This window comes from Helianthus annuus, chromosome 1, assembly GCF_002127325.2.
Source record: "Helianthus annuus cultivar XRQ/B chromosome 1, HanXRQr2.0-SUNRISE, whole genome shotgun sequence".
Lineage (NCBI taxonomy): Eukaryota > Viridiplantae > Streptophyta > Magnoliopsida > Asterales > Asteraceae > Helianthus > Helianthus annuus.
Window position 1 is genome coordinate 15,870,922 of NC_035433.2, and position 24,899 is coordinate 15,895,820.

Below are 24,899 nucleotides of genomic sequence, written 5' to 3' on the forward strand. Positions count from 1 at the left end.
TAAACCGAACCAACTAGTGAAACCGAACCGTATAACAACAATCACTCGGACTTGTGCATAAACAGGTGTATACAATTTGTATATATATTAGTTAAAACTGAACCGACATATCATGACAAGAAATATATATATCCAAATTTTTAGTTTTGTTTATAATGGTCTTGTAACTAGAAGACCAGAATACTCTACACAATTTATAAATCAAGATATGTATATATTTTATTAGTTTTTATAGAATTCTCTATAAAAAATCTCCACCAAATATTAGATGTATTATTTTAAAATGCGAGAACTTTCAAATCCATCCATTCTAATCGTTTTATCTTAACCTTTGAAGTATCCAATTTCATACTTTGAATTCTTTTTGCTTAATATTTACACACTTTCTTGCTTGCTTTTATTATAAAAATTACTATGGACCATACTTCCACAAGCATGCAAGATATCATGGCAATATGGACTAAATGATCATGTAGTACAAACCCATACCCCTTTTCTTCCCTTCCTGGTCGACTGAGAAGACCCTCCCAAACCCAATCACTTGAAGTTTTAATCTTACACACTCTATTATTTGATTTGATGTCTCATAGAAATAATGGTTTATTTGGATGAGACCATACTTGTTGAGTACAAAAGTCTACCCAAGTCTTGAACCTTTTGTAAAACTATCAAACTTTTTTTTTATTTTCCTCTTCCTCTTGGTCGAATACCCTCATACCCACACAATTAGACTTTATTTTAGTCTCCAAATCTGAATTCAAGGCCTAAAGGATCAAGCTCAAATCGTTTCTAGTGTTCCAAGTGTTGTGAGTTAAAAGATCAAAGATCAAGCTCCTTCTCATCTATCATTTTTTTTTCTCCATCGTAACACTTGGTATGAACCTTCTAAACCCTTCTTAAGTTTATGTTAAGTTAGATACTTGATGATTATACCAAACCATCATCACCCAACACATACAAACCTTTCTGTTTTAAACAAACAAGAGAATATATTTATACACATACACCATCTCGTTTGATGAACGTATGTTTCTACACATGGTTTCTTAATTCATGTTTTACTGCTATAAATGTTCACACATAATTGTTTGCATAGTATTTAATACATATTTACACCCATACTTATGAGTGAAATGTTGTTTCAAGGCCTAGCATTTAATTTTCTCTTTAACACCATATACTTTCGTGAAATGTTAAGGGTTTTTTTTCCTTACAATATTTTTCATTAATGCATACATGTATGTGTTATTCGGTAGAATATTTTTGTAAAAATAAAAAAAAATAATTTATTTTTACACAAGTTTTATAGTCATGACAAAACCCAGCAAAAATATACATTTGTAACTTGGGTAGTTTCTTAAGTTTAGATTCAAAGACATGATTCATTCTATGAGATTGTTTTTCTAGAAGTTAATATTTAAATAAATATGCAGAAAAATAATATTGTTACAAAAATACAAGACTTATTTCAATGTGCAGATATTATTAATATATACATATATATATATATAATATTTTTGTTGTTGTTCAAGCGAATTATGATTCAGGTAAAAATAATTATTTATTTTATAAACCGGAACACGATTTCAAACCAGAAACACAAAGAAAGGAGATGATATTTATATTATCTCATATATAATTTCGAGCAATCTACGGCATATCACCAACGTGTCAAGTATTTTAAGAACAACAAGTATTTTCTATCTAGTCTAACTAGTTGGGTGAATATTATACATGACCAACTTTTATGTTAGGGTATTTAAATTAGACTTTAAGGTGTCCGTTACTTGTAGTAGGACACGAGAAGGTTATTTCAAGCTTGGGGCTTTTCTTGTCTTTATTTGGTATATGGAGTATTATGCTGTACCGGCCAGGTGAGTTCATAACCCCCACTTTTTACTGTTTTACATTTTTATAAATGTTTTCGGGGGTGGAAAGACATGCAAGTTTTTGCAAAAGAAAACACTATTTCGATGAACGAAAACACATATTTATAAACCATGTTGCAAATGATTTTCAACGAACTTGAATGGTTTACGAACGATTTATACTAAACATACCGGTTTTACAAAACATGCATGATTTTCATGACTAGTGACGAGAATGTCCTAGTTACAACAACGGGACTGGGTTGGCCTGCGTACGAAGAACGAGACAACTCAGTGAGACCATGTCCCCCTTTTCTTTCAACGTTTCGGTTAACAACTTTCAGGGGGAAATACATGTCAAACTTAGGTATGATTAAGTTATGGAATGAACTCTTAGATCATGTGAGCATAGGCTGTAACTGAGGTGCCATTAATCCTTTTGAGGACCAAGGAACAAAGGTTAGATCTAATGGGTACGGGCGAGCCCCACTCACGGTCCATGGGTGACCACCTAGAGTGCTGTTGTGTCCAGCGTCGAGAGTTCGACACTTAAATTGCCTACGTGGGTTGAGTACCTCCTATGTCGTCGCATATATTAATGTCCTCGCGAAACATTAATGATCAACATGTTCATAGACGCTTTATATACCAACATACAACACTATAACGTTCATATGTTTTTAATATTCATTTGACGCAAACCCATACTACATGGATTTACAAACTTGGGTAACGTTTTCAACTTATGTACAAGTAAGAGGACGTGTTGGTCCTGCTTACAAAGACTTTTTTTTGGACACGGTCCATTCTCTCTCGTGCAATGCACAAAGATTTTCGTGGGCTAGACTCACCATTTTCATATGATATATCGAGAAAAATGATTCTATTATGTTTTCTCCACAACTTTTAAACCGGTTATCAAAAAGATTTATTTTAAATCTTTTTAAAACAAACTATGAACTCGCTCAACTTTATGTTGACTTTTTCGCATGTTCTTTCTCAGGTTGCATTTTTCAAAACTACGGAACGGTTGGAATAGGAGAACCCACGGGATTTCGAGTACTTAGCGGCGTTCAATTTCTAGAAGTCTTAGCTTATTTGCTTCCGCTGTGCAATGAAGATACCGGTCCAGTCACGCCAGCTCTGATATTTCGGGGTGTGACACGTTCTTTGTTAATAATCAACCTACATCTGTTCTTTTTGATTCAAGGGCCGATAAGAGTTTTGTGTCATTATCTTTTGAGCCCTTGCTTCGCGTGTCTAGAACGAAACTAGGTAAGCCTCTGACAGTTGAAGTTGCGAGTGGTGAACCCATTGTTCTTGATTCTGTTCTTCGCAAGTGCCAATTGAACCTTAGCGACCATCTGTTTCCTATTGACCTCACGTCTATGCAACTTGGAAGCTTCGACATTATTGTGGGTATGGATTGGTTAGCTAAGCATCGCGCAGAGGTAGTGTGTTTTGAGAAGATCGTTCGTGTGCCACTTTCGTCAGGTGAGATCCTACAGGTTCGTGGTGAGAAACCTGTTAGTAGCCTCAAGCTTATGTCTTGTTTTCAAGCTCGGAAGTATCTGCGAAAGAACTATGTGGCCTTCTTGGCACATGTTACAGCAGATAAAGAACAAGGTAAGACTATGCAAGATATTCCTGTTGTTCGGGATTATCCGGAGCTATTTCCTGAAGAGTTACCTGGTCTACCTCCAGCACGCCAAGTCGAGTTTCGTATTGATCTTGTACCTGGTGCAAATCCTATCGCCAGAGCTCCATATCGTCTTGCACCGTCTGAGATGCAAGAGTTGTCTAAGCAGCTTCAGGAGCTTTCTGACAAAGGTTTTATCCGTCCTAGCTTTTCACCTTGGGGTGCTCCCGTTCTTTTTGTCAAGAAGAAGGATGGATCCTTCAGAATGTGTATCGATTATCGTGAGCTGAATAAGCTTACCATCAAGAATCGATATCGCCTACCTCGCATTGATGATCTCTTTGACCAGTTACAGGGTGCTACTTGCTTTTCGAAGATTGATCTTCGTTCTGGGTATCATCAACTTCGTGTGCATGAAGAGGATATTCCCAAAACAGCATTCCGCACTCGTTATGGGCATTATGAGTTCACAGTCATGCCATTCGGTTTGACCAATGCTCCTGCTGTTTTCATGGACTTAATGAATAGGGTCTGCAAGCCTTATTTAGATAAGTTCATCATCGTTTTTATCGATGATATCTTGATTTACTCTAAGACGCGAGCTGATCACGAGCGCCATCTTCGTCTTACTCTGGAACTCCTGAAGAAAGAACAACTTTTTGCCAAATTCTCCAAGTGTGAATTTTGGCTTAAGGAAGTTCAATTTTTGGGACATATTGTCAACGAACAAGGTATACATGTAGATCCCTCCAAGATCAGTGCGATTAAGGATTGGGATACGCCTACTACTCCTACTAAGGTTCGTTCTTTTCTTGGTCTTGCGGGTTATTACCGCCGCTTCATCGAGAACTTCTCGAAGATTGCAGTTCCTCTAACTGCTCTAACTCAGAAAAACAAACCCTTTGAATGGGGTTCTAAGCAAGAAGAAGCGTTTCAGACCTTGAAGCAGAAGCTTTGTGATGCACCTATTCTGACTTTACCCGAGGGTAATGATGACTTTGTCGTTTACTGTGATGCATCAAAATTGGGTCTTGGCTGTGTTCTGATGCAAACGAACAAAGTCATAGCCTATGCATCAAGGCAATTGAAGGTACATGAGAGAAACTACACCACTCATGATCTTGAGTTGGGTGCAGTTGTCTTCGCTCTCAAAATCTGGAGACATTATTTGTATGGTACAAAATGCGTGGTTTTCACTGACCACAAAATTCTTCAGCATATCTTCAATCAGAAAGAACTCAACATGACGCAAAGACGTTGGGTCGAACTCCTAAACGACTATGATTGCGAAATTCGCTACCATCCTAGTAAAGCGAATGCTGTGGCTGACGCATTGAGTCGTAAGGAACGCACTATGCTTCATTGTGTTCGTGTTCAATCTGCTATTCAAGCACGATCCGATATCCAAGCACGCATTTCTCAGGCTCAACATGCTTGTGTTTCACAAGATTTGATGGGTAAGGAATTACCCTATCACATTAAGCCTGATCTTGTGCTGAAGGAAGATGGATCATATTACTTCATGGACCGTTTGTGGGTCCCAAGCCAAAATGATCTTTGCACTCTGCTTATGGATGAGGCCCATAAGTCTCGTTATTCTATTCATCCTGGCTCAGATAAAATGTATAAGGATCTTCGTACTCAGTATTGGTGGCCTAGTATGAAGAAAGACTTTGCCTTATACGTTTCAAAATGCCTTACTAGTCTAAAGGTTAAGGCTGAACACCAACATCCTTATGGTCTTTTGGAGCAACCAGAGATCCCAGTTTGGAAATGGGAAAACATTGCCATGGATCTCGTTACCAAACTTCCGCGCACTAAGAAAGGTCATGATGCCATCTGGGTAGTTGTTGATCGTCTTACAAAGTCAGCGCATTTCCTGCCGATCCGTGAGAATCTATCTGCTGAAGATCTGGCCAAAATCTACGTGGATGAAGTTGTATCTCGACATGGTGTTCCTTTGAACATTATTTCTGAAAGGGATGCTCGCTTCTCTTCTCGATTTTGGAGAACCATGCAATCTGCTATGGGGACCCAACTCAATCTGAGCACGGCTTATCATCCACAAACAGATGGCCAAACTGAAAGAACAATCCAAACTTTGGAGGATATGCTTAGAGCTTGTGTGATCGATTTTGGTGGTAGTTGGGATTCACATCTTCCACTGATTGAATTCTCCTACAACAACAGTTATCACTCCAGCATCAACATGGCTCCTTTCGAGGCTCTCTATGGTCGAAAATGTCGTTCACCAGTCTGCTGGAATGAAATAGGTGAGGCTCAGCTTACTGGACCTGACCTCATTCTAAAGACAACTGACAAGGTTAAGAAAGTTCGTGATAACTTACAGGCAGCTCGAAGCCGTCAAAAGAGTTACGCGGACCGACGACGCAAACCCTTAGAATTCCAAGTCGGTGATCGTGTATTACTTAAGGTCTCAACTTGGAAAGGTGTGATCAGATTTGGAAAGAAAGGAAAACTTGCACCTAGATATGTTGGACCATTCAAGATCGTCGAAAGAATCGGCAAGGTAGCCTACAGACTTGCATTACCTCCTGAACTTGGAAATGTTCATCCTACTTTCCACGTATCCAATCTCAAAAAGTGTTTAGCTGATGAGAACCTCCACATACCGCTTGACGAAATCCGTGTTGATAAAACACTTCATTTTGTTGAGAAACCTGTGGAAATTATGGATCGTGAAGTCAAATGGCTTAAACGCAAGCGCATTCCGTTGGTTAAAGTTTGCTGGGAATCTACACGTGGACCTGAGTTTACTTGGGAACGTGAAGATCAAATGAAGGCAAAGTATCCACATCTATTCTCAAGAGTTTCCTCTAAACAAATTTCGGGACGAAATTTCCACAAGTAGGGGAGACTGTGACATCTGTGCTTGTAATCATTGTAAATAGTTCAGTTATCAATGAAATAAAGTTATTTGATCCCAATGTTTGTTTATTTGTGTTTGATGTTTTTCATGTTTTGACTTTTATTCGATTTCAAACTCTATATCGCTTTCTGGAGAATTATACGCAAACTGGTACGAAAACGTAATCAGTCATATGCAACAAATACTTCTGAACATCAATTTATGCTTAACATACCTTAAGTAACCTTTACATAACTTAGAAATAAGTTTTGAAGGCTTTGGTATGGCAAATTCAAGTTAATTTGCTTACAGGGACTAAAATTGACAAACTGCAAAAGTATGCCGATTTGAACTGTAATGAACATTCCGGAACATGATCATAAGTTAAACACACCTTAAATATCCTTTACATAGCTTAGAAATAGGCTTTGAGGGGTTCGGTGTGCTAAAATAAACTCTATGCTCATTCAGGGACTAAAAGCGTCAAAAAGTGCATAAGTTTGCATTTTCGCGCATAACTTACGTTCTTAATACATACGGACATCCAAAAATTTATGTAAGCATTAAAATATTATGTTTTAATGTTTGGCATGAGAAAAATCCTTTCGTCGCGCAATTTGGATCGTTTTTCGCGCTTATGCGCATTCCGTCGTAATTAAGTGAACATCGCGATCGTACGACCAAACGAACCGACATCCGAGATATTTTTGAGCATGTTTTGAGTTCCCTATACTTTAACTTCATTTTAGAGGCTTGAAATGAGGTTAACGGGCCTTAAACGTGTCGAAAATGGACTTAAAAGCATGCAGGGGATAAAACTGTCATTTTTGAAAAGTTGTGCTGATCAGACAACCTCAGGCGGCCTGCCTGAGTTTGTGTGGATCCTGATGCGGGCCGCATGGCCTCCCCAGATATGCAAAAATGTTGCAAACAGCTGTTTGCAGCTGTTTAGCACTTCAAAACCACTTGCAAATGGTTTTTAACAATCCTAGGGGCTCCCATGGGTTTGTAATTCAGTGGGTATGTGTTGTACGGCTCAGATTTAACGCTTGGGGAACAAGAAACGATCTTAACGGTTCCATGTTTCCTATAAATACCCCCCATGTCTTGCTCATTTTCCCTCACATTTGAAATCTGATTCAAATCTCTCTAAGTGGAAGTTTAAATACTTCCTACCTGAGAGTGAATCGGGTTCAAATCTTGCGGGGACCTTCTGTAAGTATTCTTTCGCGTTTTTCGTTTATTTTAGCGTTAAAGTCAAACTGCGTTTGACTTTCTGCATTGACCAGTTTATGGTCAACGCGAAGTTCGTTTGAACTTCATAACGTGAGCGTAATCACGATGGTTATAGTCCCTAGTGACTATACCTACTGATTACCACGTTATCTAGGCTCAGTGACGAGTCGTAGTTTCGGCCAAAATGCGTTTTCTCGCGTATTTTGTAACCAAACTACTCTAGGGTATTAAAACCGTTTGTTTTAATACCAAACCTGTTTTCTAAACATTACTAAACATGTTCTAGCATGTTTAGCTCGTCGCTTTTAGATTTGTGCTTGTTTAGGGTCGTAAGGGTAAGCGATCTAATCAATCGCTTATGCTTACGAACCCGACCCATTTGGTCGATCGTTTAGGATCCAACCAAACATTTTAGGTGACCATAGTTGTATAGGGAATAACCTTCCGAGGTTATACCTTATGGTCACAACGTTTAAGTAGTTGTATGATAAGTCATTCTTATGCCTTAGGTAAATTACTAAAATACCCTTTTCGCGCCAAAATTCATTTTAAGCCTATGTAACATAATTTTTGACATCTAAACTGACTTAGCAACTATACTAAGCATGTTAAGGCATATTTTACTTGTCATAGGACTAGTTAGGCTTTCCGAATGCGTTTTACGCGAACGACGCGTTAAAGTGGCATAAGCTACTGGACGGGTCGTAACGGGTCAAAAGCACTTAGGATAGGTTTCGTTTTAGTACGTAGGCTTTGTTAAACCATATTACATAAGTTCCCACACTTATTTGGTTTACGAACCCTCGTACTACCCGATCCTCCGATAGGTCCGTTTATTAATGTAGATACCTATATAGGTGCCGTTTGATTCCGTGATCTACTAGCATTGCTTGGTGGTTATCCTACGACTTCTAAGCAATCACAAGTGAGTACATATACCCCTCTTTTACTGTTTTCCAAACATTTTGGGGTGAAACACATGTGCCTACTTGTTACTTTCGCGCTTTCTTGTTTTCACATCATATGTTGCTATGTTCTTTAGTACACTTATAGTACATGATTTCATTACATTGTTTTGCTATGTATGTTAACTTAGCATGCTAGCACATTGATTTACATTACATTGTTTTGCTATATATGTTTACATGGCATATTAGCACATTGTTTTACATGACTTTTCTGCTTTGTATGTTTACTTAGCATACTTAGTACATCGGTTTCACATAACTTGTTTACATTTGGTATGACATTTGGTTTGCATAAACGGTTCTTTACTACATTCATTAACATTAGCTACGCCGCTCGGTAGTAAGTAATGGTACCATAGGACTTGACAAATCCCGTTCCTGACACCCTAGGTTTGTTTGGGTGTAAGGAATGACTGAATCCGAAAACATTTTACTTTGATAACCTTTACTCTAAGGTTATCCTGCTGTCTCAAGGCTTGAATGTAATGTGTTAACTTACCACATAAATGTTTGTATCAATAAAACAAGCTTTTACTTGGCAAAACATAACTTTTTGATTTATTCAAAATACTTTGTTTTGTTCCTTTTTACTTATGGATAAGTATTCTCATTTTGTTACTTACCATACATAACTTTGGTTTACACTTAACTACATGACTACATTTTGGGTTTTAAACATTGACAATGGTTTAGACAAGAACATTTGATGATTGGTTTGAACATGAACTATATGCTTTGGTGGTTTGTTTAAGTGACTTAAGTAACGCTATGTGTGTAGTATGCTACAAGCATGGTGGATACGCCGCTGGTACTTCCTATATATAAGTGCTTGTATTGTATTACATGACATACCGTTATTTAGATCATTCAATTTGGACTTATACATTTTTGCAAATGACATAATTTTCATAAGACTTTTTTTTACAAAACAATTTATTTCATACAACTTATTTTTACTTGGTTATTCTTTTAACCATACATTATTCTTTTATACATACATATTAACTGATTTGTTATCGCTTTTCAAACATTTTATAAGCAAACACTTAAACTGGATTCATGACAAGTTTTCATTTAACATTTTCTTAAACCTAAGTCATGAATCCTATTTTCACAAAACCTATGTATCTCACAGGCATTTTTATGCTGACGTACCTATTTTCACATGTGTTTCAGGAGCAAATGCATAGGACGATGACCGTGACACGCTAGGGTGGACTCGGGCCTTAGTGACATAAAACAGAGCTAGACTTAGTTTAATTACATTATGTACTCTTTATTTCAGTAGATTTAAGACAATGTAACATGATGGTTCTTGTTTTGAACAATGTATTCCACCCTTGGGTGATGAATAAAATATTATTTTAATTACCACGGTTGTGGAACAATAATTCTGTTACAACACTCCCCGACGTTTCCGCCACGATTTGATGTTTTACGTGGTCGGGGTGTGACAACCAGAAATAAAAATATGATTTTTGCAAATATTACAAAGTTGTATCATATTTTCGACAAGGAGAAAATATAATATTTTTGGAAGTAAAAATATATATTTCCTTGGAATATTTAGAAGATGTATGATTTTTGAGAAAAAATATATATTTTCTTGAAATACATTATTTTTGGACAAAATGAGTTTAATTATATTTTCTAAGTTAAACTTAAAAATATATTATACATGTATAAGGTAACCCCCCCCCCCATACGGAAATAAGTACTTGAGAAGTATTAATACAGAAATATTGTTTAAACAATTATTCCAAAACTAAATGTAATTTAAAGTTAAAATAATTATTATTTTAACAAGTGATTATAACTTGGAATAATATTGGGAACATAAGAAACGTAACTCAAAAACGTAAATACAAAGGCAAGGCACAGCCCGTTCGTCTAATAAACATTAGTACATTGTAGGAAGTCGTGTTCGCTGAGGAAATTTGGGGTACGATTCTGAAGACGCAATACTGTAAGTTCATGTCCCCCTTTTCTTTAAACTGTTTTGTTTATTAACTTCGGGAGTGAAATACATGTTACAAAAGGATTACATACGAATACTATTGTAACATTTGTGCTTGAAATCATTCTGAACAGTTCAATTATCAATAAAACAAAGTTATTTGATCCCAATGTTTGTTTGGTTATGTTTTACATTTTTCATGTTTTGACTTTTGTTTGATTCTTAACTCTACATCGCTTTCTGGAGAATTATACGCAAACTGGTGCGTAAACGTACTCGGTTTAATGCGACAAATACTCCGGAACATCAACATATACTTAACATACCTTAAATAACCTTTACATAACTTAGAAATAAGTTTTGAAGGCTTTGGTATGGCAAAAACAAGTTAATTCGCTTACAGGGACTAAACCTGACAAACTGCGAAAGTATGACGATTCGTACTAAAACAGACATTCCGGAACATGTCCATAAGTTAAACATACCATAAATATCCTTTACATAGCTTAGAAATAGGCTTTGAGGGGTTTGGTGTGCTAAAATAAACTTTTGGATTATTCAGGAACTAAAAGTGTCAAAAAGTGCATAAGTTTGCACTTTCGCGCATAATTTACGTTCTGAATACATCCGGACATCCAAAAATTTATGTAAGCATCCTTATATTATGCCTTAGTGTTTGGCATGAGAAAAATCAATTCGTCGCGCAATTTGGATCGTTTTTCGCGCTTATGCGCATTCCGTCGTAATTAAGCGAACATCGCGATCATACGGCCAAACGAACCAACATCCGGCATATTTTTGAGCATGTTTCATGTCCTCAATGTTTAGGCATCATTTTAGGGCCTTAAAGATGGCTTAACGGGCCTTAAACATGTCGGAAATGGCCCTAAACCACAACAGGGACCTAAACTGTCATTTATGAAACTTGTTTTCTGAACTGCACCTCCAGGCGGCCCGCGTAAAGCCAGGCTGAACTCTTACACGGGCCGCGTCAGCCCTGGAGATGCAGAAACTCGTTTTTCTTGCAAAATTTGGCCTTTCAAGCATCCAAGGGGCAATGCCTCTTCACAATCTCTGGGTTAGGGTCACATTTTGATACCACAACATTTTGACAAGTGTACGAATGAGATCAAAGCACGATATTCAAGAAACGATCCTAACGGTCTTGCTTTTCCTATAAATACCCCCCCCTATTTGGTGTAAAACCCACAAAATCTGATCTAAAGCTCTAAGTTGAGGCCTTTGCTTCATACCTGAGCTCCTGGATCGAGATTAGCTTTCGGGACCCTTCGTAAGTGTTCTTTCGTTCTTTTATTCGCTTTTCGAGTCCGAAAGTCGAGCTTTGTTTGACTTTCTGCGTTGACCAGCTTATGGTCAACACGAAGTTCGTTGGAACTTCATAACGTGAGCGTGATCACGATGGTTATAGTCCATAGTGACTATACCTACTGATTACCACGTTATCTAGGCTCAGTGACGAGTCGTAGTTTCGGCCAAAATATGCATTCTTGCGTATTTTGTAGCCAAACTACTCGTGGTATCAAAACCGTTTGTTTTGATACCAAACCTGTTTTCTAAACTTAGTTAAGCATGTTCTAACATGCTTAGCTCGTCACTTTTAGTATAGTGCTTATATAGGGTCGTAAGGTAAGCGATCTAAACAATCGCTTATACTTTCGGACCTGACCCATTTGGTCGATCATTAGGATCCGACCAAACACATTAAGTGACCATAGATGTATAGGGAATAACCTTCCGAGGTTATACCTTATGGTCACGTCGTTAGGCGTTCCAAACGCGTTTTACGCGAACGACGCGTTAAGGTAGCATAAGCTACCTAAACGGGTCGTAATGGGTCGTAAGCACTTAGGTTAGGTTTCATTTTAGTATGAAGGCTTTGTTAAACCATATTACACGAGTCTCCATACTTGTTTGGTTTATAAACCCTCATTCTATCCAAATCCTCCGATTTAGATCCGGTATATTAACATAGTTACCTATAATAGGTGCCGTTCGATATCCGTGATCTCTAGCATTATTTGGTTGTTATACAAGAACTTCAAAGCAATCTCAGGTGAGTACATAGACCCCTCTTTTACTGTTTTCCAAACATTTTGGGGTGAAACACATGTGCCTACTTGCTACTTTCATGCTTTTCATGCTTTCATATCATATGCTTGCTATGTTCATTAGTACATTTATAGTACACGATTTCATTACATTCTATGCTATGTATGCCCATTGTGTGCGTACTTAGTACATTGTGTTACATTACATTCTATGCTATGTATGCCCATTGTGTGCGTACTTAGTACATTGTTTTACATTACATTTTATGCTATGTATGCCCATTGCGCGCGTACTTAGTACATTATTTTACATTACATCTTATGCTATGTATGCCCATTGTGTGCATACTTAGTACATTTGTTCATCACATGCTCATATTTTGGTATGACATTTGGTTCGTTTAAATTATACAATGTACATTCATTAACACCGATCATGCCGCCCGTTAGTAGGTAATGGTACCATAGGACTTGACAACTCCCATTCCTGAAATCTCGGGTTTGTTTGGATTGGAAGGAATGACCGAATTCGATAAACAATAACACATATAGACCTTTAATTTATTTAAAGGTCTATCACCACAGTCACAAAGGCTTGAATGTATGATTTTTCACAATACCGCATAAATGTTTGTATCCGTATAGCATGCAATTGTTCCACAAAACATAACTTTCACTTAAACTATGTTTAATTCAATACCTTGTTTTTGTGCATTTTACCTATGGCCCGATTGATATATTTTCACATGCCATACATGATATTTTGGATACACATTACAAGGATTTACATTAAACATAAACAATTGGACATTGATATACACATTTGGTGGTTTACATTAGACATGGACATTTGGATATGGTTTACACAATAACACTTGACAATTGATTTATATATGAACAATTTACATTGGTGGTTGGTTTGGGAAAATGATTTGAGTAACGAGGCGTGTGTAATATGATACAAACATGGTGGATACGCCGTTGGTACTTCCTATATATAAGTGTTTGTATAATATTACATATCGTAGCATTATCTAAATCATTTCAGTTTAGACATATTACGTTTTACACAAATAACATATTCTTCACAAGACATTATTTTTACAAACAACTTATCTTATACAAACTCATTTTTACTAGGTTATCCATTTAACCTTACATTTAATTATACATATCATCTGATCTTATCGTTTTTCAAATGATTTACAAGACAAAGCAAATTACAAGGTTCATGACTAAACATTTTCTCAATCATAAGTCATGAATTCTATTTTCACAAAACCTATGTATCTCACAGGCATTTTTATGCTGACGTACCTACTTTCACATGTGTTTTCAGGAGCTGTCGCTTAGGATGATGATTGTGATACTAGGGCGGACCTGTGTCTTAGAGACATAAAACGAAGATAGACTTAGTTTAATTATGTTATAAACTCTTTATTTCCTGTTTGAAAACAATGTGACACTTTTGTTTGATAAATAAAATATAACTTTGTATGACATGGTTGTGAAACAAATAATTCTGTCTCAACACTCCCTGACATTTCCGCCGCGGTTGCATGTTATACGCGGTCGGGGTGTGACAGAAGAGTTGGTATCAGAGCCAATGGTTATAAGGAATTAGGTTATTAGTAATACTTTGACCTAGACTATAACTTTCTAGGACCCTAACACAAGTCATCTTGTGTTTAGATTTTAAAACATACACTTCACCTATCCTTAGGTGATAACCACAACGAGAACATCGATTCCGAATCCGTTTTGAAAATTAATCATCTGTTCTAGGATGATTGATCACTAGGTTTTGAACCCTCTGTTATAAGGTTTTGAACCCCTTTGAATTTTCAAAAATCTCGTCAAGGTTTTCGGGTTTTAATAGTGTGAACACATGCGAACTGGAAGAGTGAATGCCTGTACCCTGAGTTTTCTGTCTAAGGCTAGAGTGTTCGTACAAATCCACATAATCGGACCAGTCACTCTTACCTGGGAACTCTTGGGGTGAGTGTTCACTTATAGGCGAACATGTCTTCGCGATACATTATTTTTGACCCATTTACTTTGACTAGACATTGTGTGTCGCTTGTTTGCTTTGCGATGCGGACAAATAACCACCATCTTTGCTTTTGTTGATTTTGTTTCATCTCATTCTCTTTATCCAATCATCTCACTCGTTTCCTTTCATGTTTTCCTCTTCTAGAATGCCTCCTCGACGCGACAATCAGGTAGCAAATGCCGAACTGGCAGAAATTATTGCACAGCAAATGGCTGCTGCACTCCCAAACCTCTTTGCTCAATGGAACCAAGCCAACAACAACAACAATGCTCCATGCAATTTCAAGAATTTTAACTCGGCTAAACCACTCAAGTTTAGTGGTTCTGAGGGAGCAACTGGGCTTCTTCAATGGTTCGAGAGCATTGAGATTACATTCCGGCACGTGCAGTGTCCTGACAATCGCAAGGTCGAGTTTTCTTCGAGTGTGTTTCAGAAGAGGGCTCTTACGTGATGGAACGGGGTTATGAGGGATCGCGGTGCAGAAAGTTGCTCTAGCTCAGACATGGGCTGAACTTAGGGCACTGATGATGAGGGAGTTCTGTCCTCGTCATGAGCAGCGAGCTTTGGAGAAGGAGTTTGATGACCTAAAACAATACAGTGGTGAGCACCGGGCATATAATGATAGGTTTGAGCAGTTGAGTCTGCTTTGCCCGACAATGGTTGCCCCACTCGACAATGCCATTGAAAGGTACACCGACGGCCTACCTGACTCGGTACAAGACATCATTACTGGTAGTAACCCTACCACACTCCGTCAGGCGATCGAGTTATCAGCGACACTGACTGAGTCGCAGATTCAAAAGGGAAAGCTGCACAAAAAGGGTGACAAGGGTAAGAAGCAGGCAGCTGACAACGAAGATAGCAAGAAAGGTCAAAACAAGAAGGGAAAGGATTCTGGTTCCTCAAGGGGGTCAAGGAAGCGTAAGGCTTCCCAAAATTTTGCTGTCACTGCCCAGGTTAACCAGGCAGCTCCCAACCAACCCACACAGCCTCCAGCGAAGAAACCTTATGCAGGGAATGCACCTTTGTGCAATAGATGCAACGGTCACCATCAGCCTCAATTTCCGTGTCGTATATGTACAAACTGTGGGAAGCCATGTCATCTTGCTGCTGTTTGTCGTTTTGGTCAGAATCAGGCAGTTCAGAACCCGGTTCAACAGGTTGCTCAGCCTCCTGCTCAGCAATAGGGTCAAGCTGCACGACCTTATTTTCCTCCTGGTTTGTGCTACAATTGTGGGGATCTAACCCACTACAGAAACCAGTGCCCAAGGCTAGCCAACCAGAATCAGAATCAGGCTCAGGCTCGAGGTCGAGTCTTCAACATGAACGCACAAGAGGCACAAGCAGATGATAATGTGGTGAACGGTACGTTCTTTATTAATAATCAGCCAGCATCTGTTCTTTTTTATTCGGGTGCCGATAAGAGTTTTGTGTCGTTATCTTTTGAACCATTGCTTCGCGTGTCTAGAACGAAACTAGGTAAACCATTGACAGTAGAAGTGGCTAGTGGTGAACCCATTGTTCTTGATTCTGTTCTCCGCAACTGCCATTTTAACCTTAACAACCATCTTTTTCCTATTGACCTCACGCCTATGCAACTTGGAAGCTTCGACGTTATTGTGGGTATGGATTGGTTAGCCAAGTATCGCGCAGAGATAGTTTGTTTTAAGAAGATCATTCGCATGCCGCTTTCGGCAGGTGAGATCCTACAGGTTCGTGGTGAGAAACCTGCTAGTGGTCTCAAACTCATGTCTTGTTTTAAAGCTCGGAAGTGTCTGCGAAAGAACTATGTGGCATTTTTGGCACATGTGGTAGCAGATAAGGACAAAGGTAAGTCTATTCAAGATATTCCTGTTGTTCGGGATTATCCTGAAGTATTTCCTAAAGAGTGACCTGGTCTACCCCCAGCACGCCAAGTCGAGTTCCGTATTGATCTCGTACCTGGTGCAAATCCCATTGCCAGAGCTCCATATCGTCTAGCATCGTCCGAGATGCAAGAATTGTCTAAGCAGCTACAGGAACTCTCTGACAAAGGCTTTATCCGTCCTAGCTTTTCACCTTGGGGTGCTCCCGTTCTTTTTGTCAAGAAGAAGGATGGATCTTTTAGGATGTGTATCGATTATTGTGAGCTCAACAAGCTCACCATCAAGAATCGATATCCCCTACCTCGCATCGATGATCTCTTTGGTCAATTGCAAGGCGCTTCTTATTTTTCAAAGATTGATCTGCGATCTGGATATCATCAACTTCGTGTGCATGAAGAAGATATTCCCAAGACAGCGTTCCGCACTCGTTATGGGCATTATGAGTTCACAGTCATGCCATTCGGTTTGACTAATGCTCCTGCTTTTTTCATGGACTTGATGAATAGGGTCTGCAAACCTTATTTGGATAAGTTCATCATCGTTTTCATTGATGACATCTTGATATATTCTAAGACACGAGCTGATCATGAGCAACATCTTCGTCTTACTTTGGAACTCCTAAAGAAAGAGCAAGTTTTCGCCAAGTTCTCCAAGTGTGGATTTTGGCTTAAAGAAGTTCAATTCTTGGGACATATTTTCAACGAACAAGGTATTCATGTAGATCCCTCCAAGATCAGTGCGATTAAGGATTGGGATACGCCTACTACTCCTACTAAAGTTCGTTCTTTTCTTGGTCTAGAGGGTTATTATCGCCGCTTCATTGAAAATTTCTCGAAGATTGCAGTTCCTCTAACTGCTCTAACTCAGAAGAACAAGCCATTTGATTGGGGATTCAAACAAGAGGAAGCGTTTCTGACTTTGAAACAAAAACTTTGCGACGCGCCTGTCCTAACTTTGCCCGAGGGCAATGATGATTTCGTCGTTTATTGCGATGCATCTAAATTAGGTCTTGGCTGCGTCCTGATGCAAAGAAACAAAGTCATAGCATACGCATCAAGGCAGTTAAAGATACATGAGAAGAACTACACCACTCATGATCTTGAGTTGGGTGCAGTTGTCTTCGCTCTTAAGATTTGGAGACACTATTTGTACGGTACAAAATGTGTGGTTTTCACGGACCACAAAAGTCTTCAGCATATCTTCAATCAAAAAGAACTCAACATGAGGCAACGACATTGGGTAGAGCTTCTAAACGACTATGACTGCGAAATTCGCTACCATCCTGGTAAGGCGAATGTCGTGCCCATGCTTTGAGTCGCAAGGAACGTACTAAGCTTCATTGTGTTCGTGTCCAATCTGTTATTCAAGCTCAATCCAATATCCAAGCACGTATTTCTCAGGCTCAACAATCTTGTGTTTCACAAGGTTTGATTGATAAGGAATTTCCTTATCACATTACACCTGCTCTTGAACTGAAGGACAATGGATCGTATTACTTCATGGACCGTTTGTGGGTCCCAAGCCAAGATAATCTTCGTACCCTGCTTATGGATGAAGCCCATAAGTCTCGTTATTCTATTCATCCTGGCTCAGATAAGATGTATAAGGATCTTCGTATTCAGTATTGGTGGCCTGGTATGAAGAAAGACATCGCCTTATATGTATCAAAATGCCTTACTTGTCTTAAGGTTAAGGCTGAACATCAGCGTCCTTCCGGATTATTGGAGCAACCAGAGATCCCAGTTTGGAAATGGGAAAACATTACTATGGATCTCATTACCAAACTACAGCGCACAAAGAAAGGTTGTGACAACTCGAACTTTAGACTTACTTTGAGTAACGATACGTGTTTACGAGAACGTTATTAATTGAATGAATACTTGGTATGTTATGTTTTTGTGCATTATGTGTGTATGTATGTTATGTGTTGCACGAGCCCAAACCACACACTAAAACCCGATCACACAAGGCTAACCGGTCACACAAGCCCATTTGGGCCACACTTTGAAATCGGACCCCATTAGATAACCGAGTTGGGCTCGGCCCACTCCCCTTTTACGCAAACAAACACCCTTAGGGACTTGTTCCTCTCATTTTGTTACAAAACATTATCACAACAAGAAACCCTACTTGCTCTCTCTCTCCCTCTCGGCTTGCTTAGAACCCGACGGCAGGAACATCCACCACTCGGATCACCCTCTCCCCTCTCTAATTCGGTTAGTATGTTTTGATTCATGAGCATTCGGATAGTTGTTGATGATAATATTCTTGTAACCGGTTAGTATGTTGATTATGCTAGTAAACCAAATAGGATCTATGTATTGCTTTCGGTAATATGTGTTGATATGCTGGATTATAACCGGATTGTATGATGATGTTTAGTTCTTATTTGCTAATCGGTCCGAGTATATGCTAACCGGCTAGGTTACATGATAGTCTAATATACGGTTCATGGTTGTAGGATGTTCATAGGCTAAATCATTGTTATATGTTCTTGATAATAATGATAGGAATGTGGTATGAAACTGATTAATTTTCTGTGTTTGATCTGATTCCCGAAACTGCCTAAGTTGTTTGCTAGAATCACGGAATGATTGTTGCATGAATTATGGAAACCAGTTACACACACCCGGTTGCGACTCGGTAACACAGTTGCGACTCGAAACCTCACAATCACGACTCGAGACCACAACAGCACAAGCCGAGACCATGGTTGCGAGTCCCGTTGCGACTCGTAACCGGACCACGATGAACCGAGACCATGGTTGCGAGTCCCGTTGCGACTCGTAACCGGACCATGATGAACCGAGACCATGGTTGCGAGTCCCGTTGCGACTCGTAACCGGACCTTAACAACTCGAGACCAGCTCCGATTGTGACTCGAGAACATCACCGTTACGAGTCCCGTTGCGACTCGGGATCTCCTCGTTGCAACTCGAGACGGGCCATGCTATTGGACTTTTACTATACAGGCCCAATTGGTTTGGGCCGGGCACTTGGATATTTGTTTACTGTTTGTTTTGGGCTGCTATTGGAATACGTGTACATTGCCATGATTATATGTGAATACATACGTGTAGCTTATACGTGCAATAGTTGAGTACGAACCTAACTTGCATAAGTAACCATGATAGGACGTGGTTGATCCCTTACTTGTATACTTGAGCATTTTACTGTCTGCCGAGCAAACCCAGGTGAGTTCACACTCTTACTAAGGCATGGGATTCCCGGGTCGTGGGAATGGGATAAAGGTTACCATTGACTAAGAACGTACATATGCTTTTCCTAGACTATCACCTACCATGATCCTCGGATGTCAGGACGGTTCCGTAGGTTAGAATAACACCTACGTGGTCATATGCCAATCACTGCCTCGGATGTCAGGCACGCACGTAAAACCTACGTGTACGCATTACTTACTTCTATCCTCGGTACAAAGGATACGTACGTGAAACCCATGTACACCCCCGCGTCTCCTATCCTCGGTTGTGAAGGATACGTGCGTAAAACCTACGTACACCCCATACGCGCTACTGTTCTCGGAAGAAGAACAGGGATGATACGAGTAGTTGATACGAGTAGTCTAGTGGTCACATAACATGGGAAGCCCCCACCTATACAACTTACTATCGGCCCAGTAGAGCCACCCGTTATTTACTGTTACGCACTTACTTACTGTGAACTCGCTCAACTAGTTTGTTGATCATTCTGTTACATGCCTTGCAGATCGTTAGGTACATGGAGCTTGCACAAAGAGGAGCCGGTCGTTGTGGACAAGGATCGTATTACTTTGTTGGACACTTATGACGTTTCAGTATTTTTAACTTGGGTTTACAACAATGCTTCCGCTACTTAAACAATGCTTGGTTTTGAAACATCGATCATGTCATGATGAACTACTTTAATGACTTTTATTATTATTAAATGCTATGTTTGATATGATTGATGGCTTGATCCTGGTCATGTCACGCTCCCAAGCGGTGGTACTCCGCGTGTGGATTTTGGGGGTGTGACAGATTGGTATCAGAGCCATTGGTTATAGAGAACTTGGTTTTAATACGGGAAAAAGTTTTTATTAAAACCAGACTATAACCCGAACAGTGCTCTCAACGATCCACAACGACGCTTCGCTCCACGTGCAAGACTCGACATTTTAGGTAATAAGGTTTATGTTTATTGCCTACTTGCTAGAATTACTTAGAACTTTGCTCGCGATATGCTTAGACTACAATGCTCACTATTTGCTATTGCTTAAGAACCCTTACGTGCTTACACTTTTCTGTCATCGCACTATTCGCAAACTTTTCTCACCTATTTCGCCTTTGACATGAAGATCAATGGCTGGAAGAATTAACATGACACAAGCCCAGTTAGAGGCTCTCGTTCAAGCTCAAGTTGCTGCGGCAGTTGCAGCAGCTCAAGCAGGTAGTACATCCTGCAGTATAGGCACACACTAGGATCTTTGGATCCTACATTAACACTCGTATTTAACTTCGTCCTATTCGTACACAATAGGTCAACACGCGCAGCAGCCTGTCTGCACATTCAAGAACTTTATGGACTGCCGTCCCGGCACGTTCAGCGGCACAGGAGGAGCGGTTGGACTCCTCCACTGGTTCGAGAAGCTAGAATCAGTATTCGAAATGTGTGAATGCCCTGAGGCACGCAGGGTGAAATACGCCACCGGCACTTTAGAAGGAATCGCGCTAACTTGGTGGAACGCGCAGGTGCAAATTCTGGGGTTGGCAGCTGCTAACGCCACACCCTGGAACGATTTTAAGGAACTTATCAAGAGAGAGTATTGTACGCGTGAAGATATTCACAAGCTAGAAGACGAGCTGTATAATCTGAAAATGGTTGGGTCGGAGATTGAAGCGTATACCAAGCGGTCAAACGAGCTGGCCGTGCTGTGTCCAACTATGGTAGACCCTCCATATAAGCGCATCGAGATGTATCTCAAGGGGTTGGCACCAGAAATCCAGAGCCATGTTACTTCGGCTAATCTCGACAACATCCAGGAAATCCAGCGTCTCGCTCATCGCATCACCGATCAGGCAGTGGATCAGAATAAACTGCCTAAGCGTGTCAGCGCTACTGCTACAGTCACTCCTTCAGCTACTCCCGTTACCCTCAGTGACAACAAGAGGAAATGGGAGGGGGATTCAAGCAAAGCATCAGTTTCGGTTCAGTCCTAGAATCAGCAGCGAAAGACTGACAACTATCAAAGCCCTAACCAGCAGTCGTCAGGTAGCCACAGGCAGGGTGGATATCGCGGAAATCTTCCAAAGTGCAACAACTGCAACAGGCACCACAACGGCCAGTGTACTAAGGGTCGTTGTCAAAGATGCCTCAAGATGGGTCACGAGGCCAAAGACTGTAGAAGCCTTCGTCCTGCGAACCAAAATCAGCAGCAGCCTCACGCTCAGCCTAACCAACAACAGGGCAACAAGGGATGCTACAATTGTGGTGCTGAAGGCCACATCAAGAGACACTGCCCACAGCTCAACAGGAACCAGAACAACAACAACAACAACCAGGGCAACGGCAACAACAACAACGGAGGAAATAACAACGGCAACGAAGCTCGGGGTCGTGCTTTTGTGCTAGGTCGAGGTGACGCAGTGAACGATCCCAATGTTGTTATGGGTAAGTTTCTCCTCGACAATATTTACGTTACTGTTTTGTTTGATTCGGGTGCGGATACAAGCTATATGTCTGTGAAAATGTGTCAACTGCTAAAACGTGCACCAACACTTTTACCCACCAAACATGTAGTAGAGTTAGCTAACGGTAAAAGTCTAGAAGCCACGCACGTAGTTCAGGGTTGTAATCTTATCCTAGCTGGTCAAGCCTTCTCTATTGATCTCATTCCCATAGTTTTGGGAAGTTTCGACGTCGTGATTGGGATGGATTGGTTATCCCAACACCAGGCAGAAATCTTATGCAGTGAGAAGATCATTCGTATTCCACGTTCTGGTCAAGAACCTCTCGAAGTCCTAGGCGACAAGAGTGGTGCTGTGGTTGGCATCATCTCATTCTTGAAGGCTCAGAAGTGCTTACGTAAAGGTCACACAGCCATTTTGGCTCTTGTTTCAAACGCATCAGTAAAGGAAAAGAAATTGGAGAATATACCAGTCGTACGTGACTTCCCTCAGGTGTTTCCTGAAGATTTACCCGGCTTACCGCCTCATCGTCAGGTTGAATTTCAGATCGAGCTCGCTCCAGGAGCAGCACCCATAGCTCGCGCACCATATCGTCTAGCTCCATCAGAATTGGAAGAATTGTCAAAGCAGCTACAAGAGCTCTTGGAAAAGGGCTTCATTTGTCCAAGCTCTTCGCCTTGGGGAGCTCCAGTGCTTTTCGTGAAAAAGAAAGACGGTACGTTCAGGATGTGTATAGACTACAGGGAACTGAACAAGGTGACGGTGAAGAACCGTTATCCTCTTCCACGCATAGACGACTTATTCGACCAGTTGCAAGGGTCGTGTTACTATTCCAAGATCGACCTACGGTCAGGATATCATCAACTGAGAGTCCGCGAGGAGGACGTCTCTAAGACAGCATTTAGAACTCGCTATGGTCACTACGAGTTCTTGGTTATGCCGTTCGGACTTACGAACGCACCTGCAGTATTCATGGATCTTATGAACAGGGTGTGCAAACCCTATCTCGACAAGTTCGTCATTGTTTTCATCGACGACATCCTGATTTACTCCAAGAGTCAGGAGGAGCACGAGCAGCATCTTCGCCTTATTTTGGAACTCCTTCGAAAGGAACAGTTGTACGCCAAGCTTTCAAAATGCGACTTCTGGCTTCGTGAAGTCCACTTCTTAGGCCACGTGGTAAACAAGGATGGGATTCACGTCGATCTATCCAAGGTGGATTCGATCAGAAATTGGCCTGCACCGCGTACACCGACGGAAATACGCCAATTCTTGGGTTTGGCAGGCTACTACAGACGGTTTATTAAAGACTTTTCAAAGATCGCGCAACCACTTACGCTACTGACACAGAAGGGTGTCACCTACCGTTGGGGCAAAACGCAGGAAACTGCTTTTCAGTATCTAAAGGATAGGCTTTGCAGCGCACCTATTCTCTCATTGCCAGAAGGCACAGAAGACTTCGTAGTATATTGTGATGCATCCATCCAGGGTCTTGGATGTGTGTTGATGCAACGTGATAAAGTGATAGCCTACGCTTCTCGGCAACTCAAGGTTCACGAACGAAACTACACGACGCACGATCTAGAGCTGGGAGCTGTTGTTTTCGCGCTTAAGATATGGCGACACTACCTGTACGGTACCAGGTGCACGATTTACACCGATCACAGGAGTCTCGAGCATATCCTTAAGCAGAAGGATTTGAACATGCGTCAACGACGATGGGTCGAGTTACTTAACGACTACGAATGCGCCATCAAGTACCATCCAGGCAAAGCCAATGTTGTGGCTGACGCCCTCAGTCGGAAAGACACTTTACCTCGGCGCGTGCGAGCGCTACAGCTTACGATTCAGTCTAGCCTTCCAGCACAGATACGAAATGCTCAGGTAGAAGCATTGAAGCCCGAAAACGTCAAGGCTGAAGCCTTACGCGGCTCACGACAACAAATGGAACAAAAGGAAGACGGCGCCTACTATGTAACGGGCCGGATTTGGGTCCCTCTCTATGGCGGTTTACGCGAACTTGTGATGGATGAAGCTCACAAGTCTCGCTACTCGGTACATCCAGGGTCAGATAAAATGTACCACGACATCAGCACTACTTATTGGTGGCCTAGCATGAAGGCCCACATCGCTACGTACGTTGGAAAATGTTTGACCTGTGCGAGAGTCAAGGTTGAATATCAGAAGCCAGCTGGTCTACTTCAGCAGCCTAAGATACCTCAATGGAAATGGGAAGAAATTTCCATGGATTTTGTTACAGGCTTACCTAGATCTCAGCGTGGGAACGATACAATATGGGTCATAGTTGATCGACTCACCAAATCTGCACACTTCCTGCCGATTAAGGAAACGGACAAGTTCTCCACTCTCGCAGACGTCTATCTTAAAGAAGTTGTTTCGAGGCACGGAGTGCCCACCTCTATTATTTCGAATCGCGATGCACGATTCACGTCAGAGCTATGGCAAGCAATGCATAAATCTTTCGGCTCACGATTAGACATGAGCACAGCATATCATCCTCAGACGGATGGGCAGTCTGAGCGAATGATTCAAACACTTGAAGACATGCTTAGGGCATGCGTTATCGATTTCGGCAACGGCTGGGAAAAGCACCTCCCATTGGTGGAGTTTTCGTACAATAACAGTTACCATACCAGCATTCAAGCCGCTCCATTCGAGGCATTGTACGGACGTAAATGCCGGTCACCTCTC

At 40.7% G+C, this 24,899-nt stretch overlaps 1 long non-coding RNA gene across 1 annotated transcript; it reads left to right on the forward strand.

Moving 5' to 3' along the window:
- The first annotated feature begins 532 nt into the window (after positions 1-532).
- LOC110935569 lies at positions 533-9,804 on the forward strand. Its single transcript, XR_002589210.2, has 3 exons — positions 533-874; positions 1,797-1,874; positions 9,757-9,804. It is a non-coding gene; the product is annotated as an uncharacterized LOC110935569 (long non-coding RNA).
- The last annotated feature ends 15,095 nt before the right edge of the window (positions 9,805-24,899 follow it).